Source organism: Nannospalax galili, unplaced genomic scaffold (assembly GCF_000622305.1).
Source record: "Nannospalax galili isolate Female #2095 unplaced genomic scaffold, S.galili_v1.0 scaffold280, whole genome shotgun sequence".
Classification (NCBI taxonomy): Eukaryota; Metazoa; Chordata; class Mammalia; order Rodentia; family Spalacidae; genus Nannospalax; species Nannospalax galili.
In genome coordinates, this window is record NW_008347808.1 from 2687406 (window position 1) to 2704269 (window position 16864).

Here is a 16864-nt window from a genome sequence, read left to right on the forward strand (position 1 = left end):
CCCAATGCTTTTTTTTAAACCATAAATCTTTAATGAGGTATGTTTTAATAGTTGAAGTAACAATTTGCATGGGTGTTCGGTAAATGAACATTTTTTAACCTAGCCATTTAATATTCCACCTGTATTTTTGGCACAAGTCATGTTGCCATGTTGCTTTCTGAAACTTAAAAACTGTGCTAATAAATATATTTCTAGCTTATACTTAAGCTGCAAATAAATCTACCATAGAAAAAACAGACATATGATCTTCCACTGGTTAGCAAGGAGCTTCAGATCTTATAGGTTAGTGGAGCCTTCCCTTTCTAAGTAAGTTAAATCAACAGCAGCAGCAGCAGGGCTTCCAAGGGCTCACAACTAGTGAGATTATTAAACTAGAGCAAATGCAATCTCTCTTGCTTAATTTTACTAAAATGCAAGGTTTAGGTCACTTTTTGTGTTTTTTGGAAAGATCCCCCCACCATGCTTACCCAAGAGGTCCCCAGTAGTCACATAATCCTACCAAGATCAAAACTTTTAGGCTTCGGTTGTTTAGAAAATTGAGATGCTACGTGTATAACCCACATGCCAGTTTTGAAGAATTGCTTTTTCTGTCCTCTGTTTTTAAAATTTTCCTTTGAACTAAAACCCTGAAGCTTTCAAGAGGTCTAACATTAAACATAAAATCAACTTACTCCTAAGATAAACTGCATTTGTATATCATAATATTCTGATTTACTAAATTCAAATTTTTATGACTGCTTTATTAGAACTGTTTTGCTGATGACAAAATCATAAGTCTAAGCCATTTTTTTCATGCCCACAGTGCCAAAGTTCATTAACTACATCGTTTGTAAATCTGCCATTTTCATTTAGAGTGTGTGCCCAATAAAGAACAATTACTATTAATATATTAATATAGCTTCGGTAACTCCAGCTCACCTGAAACATGCTATGTAGATCAGGCTGGCCTCGATCTCACACAGATCTGCTGGCGTCTGCCTCATGAGTGCTGGGAGTATGTTTACCTTCAAGGGCACAGAATTGACCTCACTATACAAATGGATTTTTTGAGTAAAATTATTTGTGAAGAAAGCAGCTTTTCCATGTAGTTAGACTCTACATAGAAAAAAAACTACAAAAGATAAATAATGTATATAAAATAATGTCACTTGAATTCCTTTCCTAGATTGCACAAATTCATGATCTGAGGCAATTAAGACATCAAAATATAAGCGGTAACGATAGTCTAAGGTAATCACTAATATATATATATATTCAAATAATTGAAAAACGTTTAGTTACCTACAGTTTATAATATTTATACTTCATCTCTGTAAACAAGCTTCTCATTAAATATGAAATGTATAAATGTAGCATTCACTGTTCATAATTTAAAAAATTAAAAACAATGAACCTCAACATTGTAAATCACCCCATTTAAAAAGTATATATGCAAATAACAGGAAGAAAGCCCAACTGTCTGGATCAGCTAAGGATTTCATTAGATGAGGTATCATTTCTCCACTGGGATGTTGGCTATTTAGGAGCTCAGGAGGCAAGAGTTTAGAATGTCCATTCTCAGTAAGTTCTGAGTGTAAAATAAGATATAAGCTTGGGTCTTGCATACTTCATCTGTAGTGCACATGCTTAGCTTGGAATCATTGTAGTGTACCCAAATCCCTCCTCCAGAATTGTAGCAGTAGGCAGTATAGTATCCTGAGCCAAATCCTTTCCCGTGGTGTGGTGTATTACTATAGAAGAAGTCATACATAAATCATTCTGGTCTAAGGAATTTCAGGAACTCCCTGCAGCAATAGGGCTCCATGTTTAAGATTTCCTCAAAGACAACATGAACATCAATCTTCTCTTGATTGTTACTTCCTGACCATCTGAATAGTTTAAGGTATAGTCTGAGAACCCGAGGTAGGTGGCATATCATAAGCTGTTTTGGGGCTTTTGTGAGTATAACTGCTTTTGATGAAAACTTTCTATGCTTTGAGTTACAGTAGTCACATATGTAGATTTTTACTTCTAAAGTTTCATTTTTGGTAAATTTGCTGAACATTTCTGTAACCAGGCATGGCTCGGAGGCAGCATCTTCTCTGTTCCATTGGTATCTTTCTGAGAATTCCAGTGATTTGTTGTTACATGCAAAAATGTGCAACCCTAGTAAGAAGTTGTCCATGAAAAATGTTTACAGCATTCAGAGCTTTTTCAATAAATTTCCTTTGAGATGTGGGAATAATAGCTGGTAACTTGGCACCAGTTGTTTCTAGTTCATGCTATATTTTATCCAGAAGTTCACAAAGAAATTCTTGAGCATCTTGTTGGGCATAACCACGAAAAGCAGGAATTAGATTCTACACTGAGTGTAGAATAGCAAATGGTGAGACCAAGGCCCACTCTCCAGATCACATGACTTGAAACAAAGTATATAATTCATGACATAGAGAACTACATTGTGCAGCTTGACTCCGTTGGCTAAATAAGCTGCATATTTCTACTTTTTGATGCTCCACCACATAGACCTGATGATAAGCTTGGATGTCTGGAGCTAACAAAGCCTTTATCTTTTTCTTGGCCTTTATTGATTTGATGTACTACTGTGTCTGTGACAGGGGAATGCTTGTAAGTTTTTGTGTTATCACTAGCAGTCACAGCCAGCCACTGATTCAGATAAAGCTTTAAAAACATTGTCGAAAAATAAGCAAGTGGCTCAGTAGTTGAAGAATAGAATTCATGTAGCAAGTATTTCCTAAATTTCTCCAATCTTGTTACACCAGGAGTTACTATTGTCCTTCTCTTAAGTGAAGACTCACTTACTTTTAAAAATTTTGCATCTTCTGAGGTAGATAATACCACTTTATCTTTTGTTGGCGATGCTGGAGTTTGTGGTGGTTCTTGAACTGGAAATATTTCTTCGATGGTGGACTCAGTTAGGTCTTGAAAGCCTAAAATCTTCCTTGGAAGTGTACTTTACCATTCCTCTTCCACCCTATGCTCTAACTCTTGATGTCTTTTCTTATCTTTTTGCTATTTTTTTCCTGAAATTGTTCTTGCTTTTTCTTCCAATGGGTAGCTGTTCAAACCACATTCAAAACATTTTACCCATGAGCATTCTTCTCCTGTGCTAGAGGGCAGTACACATTTGATCTTCATTTCAAGGCAGAGATTGGGTGCCACCATTCAAACTGTAAGAATCATCATTTGTGTCAGGAGACTGTAAAACCCTTCTGCTCCGAACTGCACAATGGTAATTTTTACTTTTGATTGTACTTAATGTACTTCGTAGGAACTTAAGGTCTCCAGCTGCATTATCATTTAGAACATAATCACTACAAAAATAACAAAAAATATACATGTCATTCACCTCTAGTGCAACGGGATGACTGCATTCTTGGAAGTGCCTCAGTGCATGCTCTTCAATATACCATCCACAGGCAATGTGGGAAAAGCTGAGGCAAGCCCAAATTGACTCACTCATATTGTAGTTCATACAACACCATTTCCGATGGTGTAACTGCCCAGTATGTTTGTATTTATCCATTATAAATATTTATTTAGCCTATCTGAGAAACACATAATCCAAACAAGTCTCTGTTCATAACACTTGAAGCATCTGAAATCAGCTTGAGCCCAAGCAGCCATCTTAGCACCTTTGTCAATGCTTTGAGTCTTTGGACAATAATTATATCATGAAGACAGAATTGTTATGATTGAGATTAATTCAATTACAGAAGAGACTCTAGTGTGCCAATATGTTCTTACTGCTTGGTGAGAAGAGATGGTCATCTATGATCAAGCAAATAGGTCTTTCTATGATAAGGAATTGACCAATGGATTGACCTTGGACTTATTGGCTTATAGAATTGTGACAAATAAATATCTGTGGTTTATAGTTCATATGGTATTTTGTTATAACAGTCCAAATGGACTAAGGCAAAAAAATGGCACTGAGAGAAAAGAGCTACTTCAACAAGTGTTTTAATGTGGCAATGTGGAAGTGGTTTTGTATACTACTAGATAGAGGTTGAGTGATAAAGATATTACATTCTTGAAAAGGCTATATTGTTTTGAAGTGTACTTCTAAAGGTAACTGTGATGCAAACATTGAAAGTAAAGAAACTATAGAGAAATCTCCACTTCTTAGACAGTATCTCTGTGGACATGAATAGACGTGTGGTAGAAACACAATGACTTTTATGTAGACATCAGAGTGTGTAATAAGTAACATGCTATTGGACAATGTAGGAAAGATTATTCTTGTTGTAAAGTTTACAAAGGGTTAATGTATAGTCATATCCTTGTCTTTAGTGGAAAATAAAACTTAAAAACAGTGAAATTAAACACGACACAAAATACATGAAAAAAGCCTTAAGGAAGCACCCAATCTTTCTTAATTGCGTGCAGATAAATGTGAGAAGTGAGAAATGATTTAAGAATGGAATTGCTGGTCAAAAAGTAAGTCAAAGTTACACACTTAGAAAACATATAGTCTATAAATATTGTAATATTTTGAAAGTCTATTTGGGCATGAACATTAATGATGTGCCTATATTTAATAAAGAGTTCAACATGATCCATTTGGAGTTAACTTTTGTGCAGGTCATAGGTAAAGGTCTAATTTCATTCTTCTACATATGAAGAGCCTGTTTTGTCAGCATCGTTTGTTGAACATGCTGTCTTTCTGAAAGTGTGTGTTCTTGGTATCTTTGTCAAATATTAACTGGCTATAATTGCATACACTCGTGTTGGATTTTTCTATTTTGCTACATTTCCCTGTCTGTTTTCTGCCAATACCATGCTGATTTTATGACTATAGTTCTGTAATATACTTTGAGATATAGTACTGTAATCCCCTAGCATTGCTCTTTGTGCTCAGGATTGCATGATCAGTGTGAGGGAACTACATGTGGTACTGTAAACATAGCCAAACACACATGGATGAAGACGTCATAGGTCCTAGAGAAAACTCATCATCTGTTATGTTCCTAAACAAATGTAATTTCTTACTATATGCTAAATGTGTATCTTTATATTTACAGAAAAGTATACCTGTTATTGCTTATCAAAGAAGCTTCTTTTTGCACAGATGGACACTATTACAGAATTCCACAACTGGCGAAACATAGAGAATAATTGTATGTGAGATGCTCATCCCCTACTAACTCATTTACAATGGAACTACTACAACTAAGGCTCATGGAATATAGCAGAACAGAGGTTAGAGAGAATACTAAAGCATTCCACAACTCACATGAGTGAAGATTCCTTTTGCAATAGAGGGCAACTAACAGAGAAATTCACAACTAGCCAAAATGTACAGAATAAGAGACTGTAGAGTATCTCTGGATAGGACCCTTATATTAAACCTCACCCACACTGGGCTCAGTGCTCACTGTGGAAGAGGAGGGTGGAAAGATTATAAAAGTCAGAGTATTGAATGACTACAGGTAAACAGTTTTCCAGGCTTCTGGGAACTTTCTCACATGAACTTACAGCAATGGAGACAGCAAGAACAACACCATGTAAACACAAACCAGCATGAAACTGGGGAAAAGGGAAAGAAGTCTCAATTTTAGCTGAGGGACTATTGACAGATGATCACTGCTGGGTGAGGGACAGTTGGTCTTTTTCAAATGAGTGATTTAGGTAGGCAGACCAGACTCCAGTGGATTAACTCACACCGAGGGACACATAGGGATAGAAACTTGACTTGACAAGCATTAACATATATGACAGAATTCATGTAATCTGGTGGGAAGCTATGGGACAGTGTAGATGGGGGGAGGGTATAGAGATGATTGAGATTTTTTGTATGAAATGCACACAAATTCAATAAAAATATTGGAGTAAAAAAGAAACAGTATATTTTGAAATGAAATGGAGATCCTTTTTAAACGTTAAAAACTCATTCAACTTTATGTCTTACAGGGTTTATACTGAATTCAATACTGTATAAGTATATTAATTCAACTGTGAACCTAAAAATTTTATAGCCACTTTTGAAAGAGATGTATCTTTGCTCTGGAAATTGTTATTGAGTATGTTAAAGCTACAATGAAATTCTTTTTCTAAAAAAATTTTTAAAAAAGGAAAAAAAGATCAGAATGAATGAGCTATGGTGTTATAAACTAAGGCTTAATCATGAAGACAGTTGGGGAGATTAGTCAGTCATCTATATAGAAACCAAGACATAAACACAAAGACAGTGGAAGAATGAACCTAAAATCTTTTGGAGATCATTGAGGTTTTCTATCATATCATATATAGAGGGTTAAAGTGTCTGGTATATAAGACAGAATGAGTTCAATGTAGGAAACACTGATTTCCAGCTCTAGCTCACATTATAACCTCCATTTTTCACACTGGGGTCCTTAGCTACACTTTATTTTGGTCTCTCAGGTTCAATCTACTATGCATACAAAAATATATACAGCAAAATCTGTAAAAGTTTCTTTTTCCATTCAGACATCAAAAGATAAACCAGCGAAGTGTGGGGCCCAGGAAGAGACACATTCCAGAAAAGGATCTACTGCAGAGACACTAAAGTAAGGAAGCATGTAGCAAAGTCAAGTAATCAGTGTTGCCCTGAAACCAAACTAATCAAGCTACTGGCAATCAATCCCCGTTTAGAACAATGAGCATGAGGTCTCATTAGTGACTGAGAACTACATCATGAGGTGACCCCAACAAATCATGAGGCAAGAGTTATCCAAATTTATAGGGTTGCTATCTCTAGCCAGAAAGTAAATATAACAGTTTTAGTTTGACCTCCAAAGTTCATGTGTTGGAAATTTAATATATAACATGAGTGTTGAGCATTGGAATCTTTGAAAAGTGATTTGGTTTTTTAGAAGTGATTGGTGACTCAGATTTCATCACTCTTATGGGAGGATGGTTATTATAAGACTAGTTTTCATTCCTCTTGCCCACTGCCACCCACTCCCCTACCAGCCTTGGACCCATGTGGATTCCACTTCCTCCACCTCAGATCTCTGAACTAGTTTCCTAATCCAGATTACCTAAAGACCATAGCATAGATTGATAAATTCCTCCTCAAGTCATCCCCAATGCCCATCTTCGCTGACTCCTGATCATCTGGACAGACTTGTCCAACTAGGATGCTGGTAAATCAGATCCTGCCCACCACATCTCTATTCCATTCCTCTCGAAAAACCCCATCCTGTCCCGTGCCAGCCTTGGACCCAGGCAGGTTCCAATTCCTCTGCCTCAGATCTCTGGACTAGCTTACTAATCCAGACTACCTAGACACCATAGTGTAGACTGCTAAGTCCTTCCTCACGTGGGCTCCCAACCCCATCTTCCTTGGCTCCCAATCAGCCAGACAGACCAGCCCATCATAGAATCTGGTAAGCCAGATCCTTCCCATCAGGTCTCTGTTCCATTTTTCTTGCCCACCCGCACCCTTTCCCCTGACAGCCTTGGTCCCAGGTGGCCTCCAGTTTCTCCACCTCAGATCTCAGGAGTAGCTTCCTAAACAAGAGCAGCTAAACTCCAAAACATCTACTACACTGGCTCCTGATCTGTCTGACACAGACCAACCCTCCTACTAACCTGAACAACCAACCTACCACCCTGACCCACCAATCACCCAGACCAGTCTTACTATCCTGAAACTGATACATGCACTAGTTTATTTTCTGTACCTGAACAAAAAGCCACCAAGCTAAATAAACAATATAAACAGCACCAAAATTAAATCAAACAAAAGCAGAGTAGAAGTTCTTGTCAGCCTCAAAACCAACAAAGAACACTTGCATGCCCAAATGGTAGCACAAAAACACAAATAATATAAAAAACCAAGAGAATATGTCCCCATAAAAACCCACTAGTTCTACAGAAGTGCACTTCACTGAGAACCACCCTGAGGAGCCCCAGGATGCAGAATGTAAAAGAAGAATCATAAACATGATCACAAAATTTAAGAAAACAAACAACTCAAATAACTCAAAGAGGAAAGGCATAAACTTGTATGGAAGATCAGGAATATACAAATATATGGCTTAATGGAATATCAAAAGAAATTCATGACTTGAAAAATGAATTCACAAAAGTGATAGAAATAGTGAAGAAAACCCAAATGGAAATGAACATGGAATTGAAAGATTCAGTAAGACAACTGGAAATAGTAGCAGAAAACATCACAAGCAGAATGAATGAAACAGAAACAAAACAAACAATAAAACCAGAATATCAATACTGAATGATAAAGTTGAAAGATCTGGACTCCTTACACAAAGACTATGTAAAATTTGAAAATAAAAACCCCACAGAAATGGAATACTCAGGAAATTTGGGCCAACATGAAAAGTCTAAATCTATGAATTATAAGAATACTGGAAGGAGCAGAATCTCAGGCCAATGGCATTGAACAGATCTTCAACAGGATTATAGGAGAAAACTTCCATAAATTAAGGAAAGACTTACCTATATAAATTCAAGAAGCACACAGAACACCAATTAGACAGGACCAGAACAGAAACTCCCCATGGCATTTCATAGTAAAAACACTGAATATACTGAAAGATGCTACAAAAAAATAAGTCACATATAAAGGAAAACCCATCAGAATACCAGCTGACTTTTCAATGCAAACTATTAAAGCCAGGAGAACCCGGACCAAGGTATTCCCAGTCATAAATGACCATGGATGCCAACCCTGAGTCTTTTGTTGAGAAAAACTATCTATCATGGTCGAAGGGGAGTGAAAATTTTTTCATGACAGGAGTAAACTGAAAGAATTCATGGCCACCAAATCAGCCCTATAAAGAATACTTGAAGCAGTACAAAGGATTGAAAGAAGTAATGAGTATACCCAATAGGCCAGAAAGAAAACTATAATAATAGAAACATAAAATAAGACCAAGAACACAGAGAAATTAAAATGAGAGTATACAACAGACATCTTTCAATAATAGTAAATATCAGTGGCCTCAAAACCCCTGTCATAAGACACAGGTAGTGGAATGGATCAAGAAATGAAATCCATCTTTGTGCTTTCTTCAAAAACTCATCACACGTTCAAGGACAAATACTATATTAGGGTGAAAGAATGGAAAAATATTCCAAGCAAATGGCTCTAAGAAGCAAGTATGTGTTGCAATTCTAATATCTGACAAAATATACTTCAAATTAAAACTAATTAGAAGAGATAAAGAAGGTCACTTCATTCTAATCAAAGGAACAGTCGATGAATACATGTGCACCAAACTCTGGAGCTCCCAATTTCATAAAAACAGGACTATAAAACAATGATTAACACCAACTCAGTAATATTAGGTGACTTCATTACCCCACTATCTTCTATAGACATGTCAACTGGACAAAGAATAAACAGAGAGACATCTGAGTTAAATGACATCTTGCATGAAATGAACCTAACAGGTATCTACAGAATATTCCACCCAAGCACCAAAAAATACATTTTCTACTCAGCAGGCCATGAAAGTTTTTGTTTTTTCTAAAACTGACCACATTCTGGAACACAAAACAAATCTGAACAAATACCAAAACATTGAAATAATTCCATGCATTCTATCAGAACACAGTGCAATAAAGCTTATAATCAACAGCAAAAGAAGATCTAGCAACTACATGAACTCATGGAGATTAAACAATGCACTCCTGAATGATGAATGGGTCAAACAAGAAATTAAGGAAGAAATAAAAGTATTCCTGGAAATAAATGTGAATGAGAATTCAACAGAACAAAAACTCTGGGACAACTTAAAACAGTCCTAAGAGGGAAGTTTTTGGTTCTTAGTGCCTACATTAAAAAATCAGGAAGAGCACATGTAAATGACTTGGCACTACAACTCAAAACTCTGGAAAGGCAAGAATGAACGAGCCCCAAACCTAGCAGACAAAAAAAAATAACAAAAATCAGAGAATAATGAAAGAGAAACAAGGAAACAATACAAATAATCAATGGATCTAAGTGCTGATTAAACAAGATAGACAGACCCTTAGTCCAGTTAACCAATTAAAAAAAATGAGCAAATCCAAATCAACCAAATCAGAGTTCACATGGGAAACATCACAACAGACAACAAAATATCCAGAACATTGTAAAGGAATACTTTAAAATTTTATTCTCCATTAATTAAAAAATCTAAATGAAATGGACGAATTTCTAAAGCTATGGCTACCACCAAGGAAGAAATAAAAACCTTAAACAGACCTATAACTAATAAGGAAATTGAAAGAGTGATACAAAACTTCCCAACTACAAAAAGCTTAGAAGGATTAATAACAGAACTATTTATCTTCCTTTTAAATTATGTAAAAAGATAGAAACAGTGGGAGAACAAACTCCTTCTATGAAGCCAGTATAACTCTAAAGATACAACAGAAAGATACAAGAGAAAAGAAAACTATAGGCCCATAGCCTTAATAAAAACACATACTTTATGTAACTTGATGGTCTGTTGTTTGATTTATACACATACACACACATATATGTATATGTAATACACAGTCATTATATCTGCCTTGTCACCAACAGTTTTATCATTTGTATCATTATGTAATGCCTCCTTTTGTTCATAGTCATTTCCTTTTTCTGAAGAAAAGATTTTTATAGTGTAGCTTATTGCTAAGATATAATATGTCATGACCATTATGACATAGAATGCTGTGTTGTTTACCTACATAGTGGTGTCCCTGTCATCCTGGTAATAAAATTGGAGGAACAATAAAGTGACAGCTAAATCTATGATAATGGTAATGTAGTTTTTAACATTCTCTTGCAGAAGGAAAGAGGGAGGGTCATGGACACTCTGTAGGATTCTCCCCACCAATACTTGCTTCACAGTTGTAGGTGGTCTTGGGAGATTTGGGAGTACATAGGAAGGGGAAGGTAAAATGAAGACATCTCTCTCTTGCTTCCTGTGCCTGCTTGAAGCTGTGAAAGCTTAGCCTCCACTCCTCCTACAGCAACCTCTGCCGCCTGTCATGCCTTCCTGTCACTATGGACTCTTGCCCCTTGGAACTATAAGCTTAAATAAACTCTTCCCTTTTATAAGGTCCTCTGATCAGTGTTTCTATCACAGCAACAGAAACATGACTAATACAGCATCCAAGCAGAGCCAGGAGAGCCTTGACACAATGAATACCCAGATTATAATGCAATATTTGAGATACAGGGAAAGTTTTCCTATAAAATGAGAGTCTGTCAGCCAGGGAAACCACTTTGACAACAACACAGGGATCACATGGAGTCCATAACCATAATAGCATGCAAAGCTCTGATGCTTAAGTGCCATTGAAACCAAAAAAACATGTAGGCCAGGACTTTATGAAGAACCTAAACAGGTAAAAGCTTGTTAAAATGAAAGAATTAAATAGGAACAATAATCTTCTAAAATAGTAAGTAGAATTTAGTTTTGAGATTGCACTATGGGCCTAGTGCTTGTTTCACATGCATGAGACACTAGATTCCACTTCCAGCACAGACAAAAAAGAATCTCTCATGCAAACTCAGACAAAAACAACTGGAGAACTGGGGAAATGGGGAGGAGGCCCCAACCTTAGCAGAGGAACTATTGGCACCTGATCACACTGCTTGATGAAGGAGAGTTGATCTTCTTTAAAGGAGTGACTCTCTAGACAAGCTGAACAGGCTCCAGTGAATGAACACACACAGAGGGACGTCTGGGTACTTTATAGGCCTTAATATATATGAGAGAATGCATGAAATCCTGTTGGCTTGCTATGAGGTGTGCAGATATTGAAGGGGTTCTAAATGTGATTAAGATGTATGAAGTGCAAAAAATTAGAATAAAAATACATATTGAAAAAATAATAATCTCACAGTTCACTAAAATGGCAAACTTTCACATGGAAAAATCTGAGAAATCAAACATGAGAACCCTCATTAAATACATGATAAACATATAGAGCTTCTGAAAAACTAATAAATCTTAAACTTGCTAGAGAAAAATAAGGTCATAACTTATCTCTGTTTTGGGATTTTATCTGTCTTGAGCTTGCACAGGTCTTGTGCATGCTATCACAATCTCTGTGAGTTCATATATGCCACTGCCTAGTTGTCCTCAGAAAGCACTATTTTATGGTGGTCATTCATTGTTTCTGGCTGTTACAATATCTACTCCTTCTCTTCCATGATGATTTCTGAGTCCTGTAGGAAGAAAAGAATGAAAATAGGAATAGCACTATCTCATTTGTGGAAATAAATATAAAAAAATAAAATCAGTGATGGCAGAGCAAAGTAGAATAACCATAATTTATTCTGCCTCTGTTAAAAGTGTTCTTTGGAATAGAAGGAATTTTGTAGCATACTCAGACAAAAGAAAACCAAGAGAGTGACACTAGCAGAACTATAAAAATTGGCTAAATGAAGTGTTTTTTTAGTCTTACTGGAAATAAATTTTTAGAAAAATCTAGAGTAGCAGGAAAGACTCAGCAGAAGAGCAGAAATTTAGTCCAGCGATTAGGTTATCTTCACCTCATGAATTAATAAAAGCTAATTAACGACTGCAACCAAAACTAAAATATAGTCTTGACACAATGATAATCAACAGTAGAGAATTTAATGAGACCTAAATGAAAGAGTTCTACACTTTACTTGAAAGGTTAAATATTAATGATATTTAATATGAGTAGTATTCTATTACTACATAGAAAAAACACTCCAAAATCATCACACTAAAATAAAAAGCCTACTAAATTAATGTGTAATTATATGTATGTAATCTATTATATTAATTACATATTAGTTAATATGTAATACAAAAAAGTTCAGATAACTCACAGGAAAATGAGAATAGAGAACTAGAGAAAAGAAAAAGAGTAGACTAGCAGAGATTAGGATGAGGATGCAACTGAGTGATAGAGATTTTGCTTAGCATTCACAAGGTCCTAAAATTGATTGTTGTACCACAAAATGTCAGACTTACTATTAAATGTACAAATAACTATCTAAAATGCTAATGGCCTAAATGTACTAATCAAAACAGACAAAACTGATGGTACTGATTTAAAAACATGAAGGACTTATTTGCTATTTGCTGGAAACACACACTTGAAAACAAACATTAAAAATAAATTGAACTTGAAAGAACAGGCCTAGATATAGCAAATATGCATCACTCATAAAAATCTATGACCAAATTTCCTATCTGACAATATCTAGTATTATTTGCTGCATTATTTTTCCTGAGAAAATGTAAGCAAACTTCAATTCACCTCAGAGCACTGACAATAGAAAAAAAACAATGATTCCATGCAAGCATAACCTAGTAAACCAGTAAATTTATTGGACTTACTTACAGGAGGAGGGGTGAAAAGTAATATACAGGAATGCAGGTTACCACAAAACAGCTTTCTCACAGAAAGGTCTCATCCTAGCTTGGGAAGCTGCCTCATCAAAGATACAGCACTGAATTATTACAGCAGTGCTTAAGAACTCTCTAAGCCTGCCTTGAGTGAAATGCTTCCTCCAGGACTGCCAAACCTTCTAAGACCTCCCAAAACAACGCCACCAACTGCGGACAAAATGTCCAAATACTTGGAAACTATGGGGGACATTTTCATTCAAACCACCACAGATGCCCTTGTAAAATTTGTAGAAGCAAAGAACCTTAATGTGATGGGTTCTGCTTCTAGCAAGGTAGAGATTGGGAGTTTGCCAAATCCCAGTACTCACCCCATCTTTAGGAAGTTTTTATATTGCAACCATGACCATTTCTAGTCTATGCTTCTTGATGCTTTCCCATTTGTAATTACTTTTATAAGGAGAATCCTAGCCTGAAATATAGGCTCTGGAGCTTTAGAAGGTGGATTTAAATGGTGCTTTATTCTTTACTAAAGATGTCTGGGACTATTTCCTTGGATGGTCAAATGGATGTCTGTATAGCAACAACTTTGCTTGTGGATATGGAACCAGCCAGGAAAGTTTTATAAATTTATAAAATATTTATGAATTTTGTATGTACAAAATTAGAATAGTTTGCAAGTCAAGTCAATACGTGTAAAATACTTGAATATGTGCATCCTTTCCCCATTCATTGCCCATGGAGCATTGTATGTCGGTTTGTTGCCATGCCTATGCACACTCTATACACCAATCCCTCTGTCCTGTCCCTTTCTATATTCTTTTAGATTCATGTATATGTACATTCAATTGTCTTCCTCCTGTCTATTAAAGGAGATTTAAATTAGAATACAGGGTGAATCTGAACGTACAATATTTTTGGAAATTTAATGTTTTTTTTCCTAAGAAACTGAGCCATGACTTTATTCAACTCTCTAAAGTGTCTTTGAAAATTTAAGAAGGTGATCCACATACTTAAGAATCATCAACTTTTATTTTCTAAATAAAGATTAAATGTTTATTTCCAAATGTTAGCAATGTCATTGTTGCTAAAATTCCTTCTAGGGGATACAAATGCTGTCCAGCCCCCTCCTCCCACCATTCTTACAACAATTTGAGGTATAATTTCCCCAAACTACAGGTTGGGAAACTAAAGAGTTTATTGGCGTTTCTTACAGAGAAGTGGGAGAGGACACACCTCAAGCAATTTTTCACTTATATACCCTTGGTCCTGCCCCCTCATGCAGCTAGGGCTGAATGATTGGGTGGAGGTGGTGGCTGACTCTTCCTGCCCCTACGTTTTCTGCAGAAGGTCCACAGTCAAGTTTATAACCCTAGGCAAGTAGGTGCAACCATACTTGGGAAGGAGGCATCTGTCTATAGCTTGCAAGTCTAGCTTGCCAGTTGGAGGACAGTTCTATGTAATACTCCACCCCTTCCTTTGGCTCTTACATTCTTTCTGCCATCCTCTTCAGCAAAAGTCCCTGAGCCTTGGAGGGGTTGACATAGATGTAAGATTATACTCCCTCCACTGTGGTGAGATCCTGAAATCTTGGGCCTTTTCATCATTTGTTTCTAAGACATGGCTTTTGGCCCATCTCAGTGATATTTGTCTTACTATAAAGACAAATGAAAAGAAACAGGAACATCTAAATGAATACCGACTGATATAATAACCTAACCTATAGGTGTAGACAGAAATGCTTGGCAGAGGCTCCTCCATGGAGGCCTATAACTTCCCCTGACTTGAAATATCAGATTTGTGTTTCTCCCTGAGGAGTGGGTCTTACATCCAATTGGAATTTTTTTGGTGGTACATACTAGTCGTGCCACTTTTACATCAACGAGCACATCTTGCTTGACGTGTCAAAAGCACAGCACACAGTGTTCATCATTAAGCCAAACTTTTGTAGCTGTTTTCCCCTAGTGATTCTTTACAGCACCTCCTGGCTTTATGACCACCAGCCAGCTGGTAGGAAGGAGTTTCCAGCTTAGTCTCAGCTTGATCTCTCCCTTTCTTTTGCTCACACCATGCAATATCTTCAGCAATAGGATCCTACTGACTTCTTCTGGTGTGCAACCAACACTGGTAGCAATAGCCTTTATCATTTTAAGGGCCTTCAGGGCCATTCTGGCCAACAACTCATCGGGTCAACCCACCCCTTGTACTAGAATTTTCATTTAACAATTGTACAGTTTTGGGGAGCATCTATTTTTATTTTCATAAGATATCTATTTACTCTAGCATCTATAGGACCAGGTGTTTGTAGACTTTTCCCAACCATCCTGGTGGATATCAGTTGTGCCTAATCTGACCATAAGGCTCCCAAGAATTTCGTGACTATTCCTGTCCCTTCTGCTTTTTGTGAATTTACTTTCCATCCTTGTTTCTGCAGGTGTGCCTGATGTCTCTATAATGGATTACATGTCTGCAAAACACCCAGAGGTTGACATTATATAAGTCAAACGTAAACAAGTTCTAACACAATACGGAAACATTTTATCCATTTGTATCAATTGTTTTCTCAACAGATCTATGCTGGGTACAATAGCATGGTTAAGAGTCATCAACTTAGTTACCTCTTTACTATCTTTAGTTATCTTTTTGGAGCCATTCCATATCCTGGATTTCTTACATGGAGCCTCCCTACATTTCTCCACCCTTGATAAACTCATTGGGGCTGGCTCAAGGTGCCTGGCTTTGCACAGAACCAAGGAGGAATATAACCCCTTTTGCCCCTGCTGCACCTGTTGGCTCTCTTGGTCAGGTAGGCCCTGGATGTAGTCACATCTGCTGCATCTTCATTGACCACACCTGGCTGCTAGGGGAGGCCCTGGCTGGGAAAACCACCTCCACCCCTAGCATAACCTTTCTCAGGAGAGAAATGTACTTTGTTTAATTTGGGTGGTGTCATTTTCCAGCCCTGGGACCGTTTTTATCTTCTGTGTGTCTTTTATAAACTGTTCCTCTGGTTTTAAAGCCTTCCAGAAACTCTTTATCACAGAATTTGACTTTTTGTCAGTTTTTTCTTTAGGAACACAGGCTTGACACAAATCTTGCCACATTTTCCTTGGAATGATGCAAATGGACCTCTTTTCTGTTTTGTCCTTTTTAAAAAGTATTTTAGTTATTTTTATTTTATGTGTATGAATGTATTGCCTGCATGTAGGTAAGTGCACCTGTGTCATGAAATGCCTAAGGAGGTCAGAAGAGGCTGTTGGATCCCTTGGGACTGGAGTTACGGACAGTTGTTAGCTGCCATGTGGGTGCTGGGATTCGAACCCGGGTCTTCTGCAAGAACAACCAGTGTTCTTAACTGCTGATCCATCTTTCCAGCCCGTTTTGTCTTTTTTATATCTCTTCAATGTTGCTCTACTACTTTACAGACACATTTTCTATGCTGGTCTAAATCACTTAGATCTTCCAAAGCCTCTCCAACTTCATAAAGATCCTATCCCACTAAGGAACCACTAAAGCTCCATAGCAATCTTGAGGTCCCTGGTGAATCAAGTTCTTTATACCTCTGG

General features: G+C 36.9%; 1 pseudogene; it reads right to left on the bottom strand.

The window, feature by feature from the left end:
• Positions 1 to 1519: 1519 nt before the first annotated feature.
• Positions 1520 to 3526, bottom strand: LOC103743179 (annotated as a pseudogene).
• Positions 3527 to 16864: the final 13338 nt, after the last annotated feature.